Source organism: Podarcis gaigeae (genome assembly GCF_964106915.1).
Source record: "Podarcis gaigeae genome assembly, chromosome: 6".
Lineage (NCBI taxonomy): Eukaryota > Metazoa > Chordata > Lepidosauria > Squamata > Lacertidae > Podarcis > Podarcis gaigeae.
The window spans coordinates 46,402,151-46,406,303 of NC_139682.1; the positions used below are offsets into that span (position 1 = coordinate 46,402,151).

Here is a 4,153-nt window from a genome sequence, read left to right on the forward strand (position 1 = left end):
TTTTTGTGGGAACACCCTCCAAAGGGCCAAAACGAAGAACAAAAAACCCCCCCAACCTCAGCAAACCAACACCCTAAACCACCCTCTTGCTTCCCCAACAAGCATTCCCCGGTCTCCCCAATGTACGCACGTAAAATAAATCTTGGCTCCTACTGTCCTGAACTCGGGATGCTGGTGGTGGCACAGTTCTTTAACCCAGCCAAGAGAGATACGAGGGCGGGAAAACAAAAACAAAAACACAAGACCCACCCCCCCACATCATCTTAGTTATGCAAGAAGCATTTTTGCTTTTGTGAAATGCCTCATTTGCCGATTGAAAAATGGAGCTAAGAGACAACAAAAACAAAACAAAAACGGAGGCAGGTGAGGATGATTTTTTTTAAAAAGGGAGAGAAAAAAAAAAAGACAGAAAGAAAACCAACCCACCGGGACATGCCAGAGGAGAGCAGACAGGCCCCCACATTTTCCATTTTGTCCGTGCCAGTTTTAGAAAGAGAGAGAGAAAGAAAGAAGAAGAAGAAGGGGGCAGAGTGAATAGCTGCCTCGTTCGAAAATGGGCCTACAGCCACTTCCCACTTTGGAAGCCTCAGCAGTCATTCTCTCGCTCGCTCTCTTTGCGTTCTCCCTGCCCACTCTGGCTCGGCTGCCAAGTCAGAGTTGGCACAGCTTCCCAGGCAGCGCGGAACAAAGCCCTCTCCCATCCCTGAACAGGCACTGACAGTAAGCAAAGTGACAGGCACATCTTCTGCATGTTAATCCAAACGGAGAGGAGAAACTGGCGTGAGAATTCAATCCCTCAATATCTCTCTCTATAGAGATATATAGTCATGAAAAACAAAAAAAGCCTCTATCCAGCCTGCTTGAAAGGATCCTTAAAACAGAAAAAATACAGCTAGCTGCAATAAGGATTGGAGAAGGGAGGGAGGGAGAGGGGGGGAGAGAAGGATTTACCCACCAGCACCTTGGCAAAGAAGGCTGCTTTGCATCTGTTGTACCTGTTCCTGTTGCCTTCCTTGCCTTTTGGATTTGTGACAAGAGAGAAAAGTCGCCTCTGGTGGGTTGCTCAAAGCTGCGGGTCTGCAGCCCTGTGCAGGAAGTTGGCACCGATCCCAGGTAGGACTTTACTCCCACATTTCTACCCTCCACCTCCTTCCTCTCCTTCCCCTCCCCTTCTCCTTCTTTCTCTCCACCCACCCACCATCTCCCTTGGTAAATCCCCCCCTGCTCTCCCTCAAAGCCTGTTCTTAACTTACCTCTTTTTCCACTGCACCACTCTGTGCGTGTCTGTGTGTGTGTGTGTGTGTGCGTGGGTACATTATGGATCGATCAGATGCACTCAGCACCCTCCAGCATCCAAGCTAAGAAACACAAACACCCTTTAAGGGTGACCTGGGCAGCAAAGACGGCAACAGCTTCCTGCCTGCACTGGCTCCCCTAAATGCCTGTTTCAACACATGGAGTTGGGCAGTGGTTGGGTTAATTCTCTCCCCCCCCCCCCCGTGCTGCCAAGGAGACTGGACAGAACGCAAGGGAGGGAGAAAAAAAAATACTCCGAACTCTGTACAGGGCAATGAAAGGAAAATGTTGAGCTTCGTGAAACTCCTAAATCCAATCCCCCCTCCCCCCCTCTTTTAATACTGCCTGGGCTTCTGAATTGTTTGAGCCCACAATTGAGAGGGAATGTACAGTACAGACTCCCTGCGACTGGCAAGAGTCTTGCAAAGGGGGGGGGGAGAGAAAGAGGAGGAGAGTTCTTACAATCAAACAGCGAGAAGAGCAAAGAGAAATTAACATCCAATTAGTGCCGTGTTTAACGAAGGAGACAGAGGCAGCCGTTGTTTTATTGCCCTGTTCTTTTCTTTCGGCTCTGACAGGCAGCGCGAAAGGCACCCCCAGATCGCGGTGACGTCATTTCCCACCCCCCCTTTTCTCCTCGTCCAAGTTTCTCAGAGCTTGGCCATCACGTTTGCTGGAAAAGTTAATTATATTTATGGCTGAGCTTCAAACAAAAAACAAAACCCCCCAAAAGGCATGCTCTTCTTTCTTTTCGGCAAGGAACCCAAAAAAAATTAAAATAAAATGGAATATATCAGCCCTCTTTCTCTCTTTCTGTATCTCTCTTTCTTTCTGCTTGCCTGTGTGCCTTTGCTTGTTTTCCTGCTCACTCAGCTTGTAAAAGTTTGAGCTGTGTGACACTCTACTCGGCCTCCTTTGGCAGCGTGACAAGAACTGCTTTGGTGTATCAAAGAGAACAGGCAGCTTTTAAGGAAGAAACTCAATTCAGAGAGATTAAAGAATTATAATGTTTTAATCAAGGGAGAGCAAGAGGATGAGTGGGAGGCTTTTCCTTACATCTGGATCAACATAAGTGGCCCTCTAAAGGCTTGCAGCAGCAATTTGGAATTGGGGAGGGCGGTGGGGGGGAGAGGGAAAGAGATGAACTTAGAAGCAGGAATCCAGCATTTATAGTCTCCCTCTTTTCCTCCCCCCTTTTCTTTCTCCCCACACACCACATGAACTCTGTGGGCCGCTGCCTGAAGGAGACGAAGAGACGCCATGATGGCAAGGCCTTTGTATACTGCCGCGGGATCCTACAGCACGCTCAGAAAAGACTCTTGTGCTTTTGTAGTTGTGGAGAAAGATTATTTCCCACCACACAGAAGACCCCTTGCCCAACATGGCCACCTTTCCACAGCACCCAACTGGGAGGAATCCAGCTGCTTCCTTTTTACCTCAGTATTATAGCAACGTATTCCCTCCTACCAGGAAGGACTCTCTGATCAATAATGGGAGACGGCATTCTCAAGCAAGGTGCTTTTAACCTCGCAACGCCACGAGCTTTCCTTCCTCTTTCTTCCCCCTCCGCCCCCTTAGTTTTCGCCTCTTGAATCCTATCCAAACTGTTTGGAACTGGATTTTTCCAGCTGCTGGAAGGAAAGCAGCTGAGCTTAAGAGCAACCTCCTTGGGTTCTGACTGAAGTCGTTTTATTCCAGTGATGTCCCTTCTTGTGCTCAAGTAACGGCTGCCATTTCAGGCTGCAAGTCTAGGCTCAAGTGGAGGCCTCGGAAGGTAGGAGTGTATATCCGGGGCTAAAAAGAATCTAGTTGAAACATACATTGAAAATGAGATTTATTCAAAACCATAAAGTCAACTTGAGTATGTTGGCAGGAATGCAGTATATAAATAAACAGGCCGATTTTTATTAACAAAGGAAATAGAATGCTTTTAGAACACAAGAGTAGCCTTGCTGGATCAAACCAAAGGCTTCTCTAGTCCAGTATTCTGTTCCCACAGAGGCCAATAAGATGCCTACTGGTGGGACACAAGCACAGTAGCATTTCTCATGTTCTTTTATAAGATTTGCCCCATCTATTTCATTAGGTCAATGAATGACTAGATCAGCCTGTTTCTGGCCCATGCCTCTTTCTGATGTGTTTATTCAGAAGACTATCCTGTCCCGTTTCGACATCAGTCTATTATATTTCTACCTAGCTTTATAGTTTTCTATTTAATTTTCTAAAAAATGCATTTAAATAGGTATCTAAAATAATATGCATTTTGAACATATTGTCTCATGAAACACACCTTTCGGAATGCATTTCCTCTCAAACCACACATTTAAATGCATATTTCACTGAATATGCAGCTTGAAAATGCCTAGGAATCGCATCAGAAATTTTGGAAAAGTGCAAAATCCAAAGACATACGGGTTCCAGTTCTCACATTAGTGTGGGAGGTACAGATTGGGACTGTTCATCATCTGAATTCGCAGAGAACGAATTTTCCAAGCATTCAAACTACCAGTGCAAAAGTGAGCCCTGCAAGTGTTGCCCAAACACTGTTTCAATTCCTTACTGAAGATTTCATTATGCTGAAATTCCAACAACCCTCAGTCTTGCAAGGCACCATATGATATTGGAACGGAACAGTGGGGGAACCAAGGTGGTCATTAGTTTTTTGCCTGAAGATTCGTTCATTTACGTAACTTGAGTCTTGGCTTGCAGCAAGTTCATGAGGTACACAGAGATGGAGCATCCATTTAAATGTATCCGTTTAATAAATTTGTATATAGTTTTTCAAGAAAGAAAACATGTCCCTAGAGGCATTTACAAGCGAAACAACAGATGTACAATAAAATACAATTTAAGAGCA

At 45.7% G+C, this 4,153-nt stretch overlaps 1 long non-coding RNA gene across 1 annotated transcript; it reads left to right on the top strand.

The window, feature by feature from the left end:
* The first annotated feature begins 275 nt into the window (after window positions 1-275).
* On the top strand, window positions 276-4,153 carry LOC310847383. The gene is made up of 2 exons (XR_014565784.1): window positions 276-1,113; window positions 2,541-4,153. It is a non-coding gene; the product is annotated as an uncharacterized lncRNA (long non-coding RNA).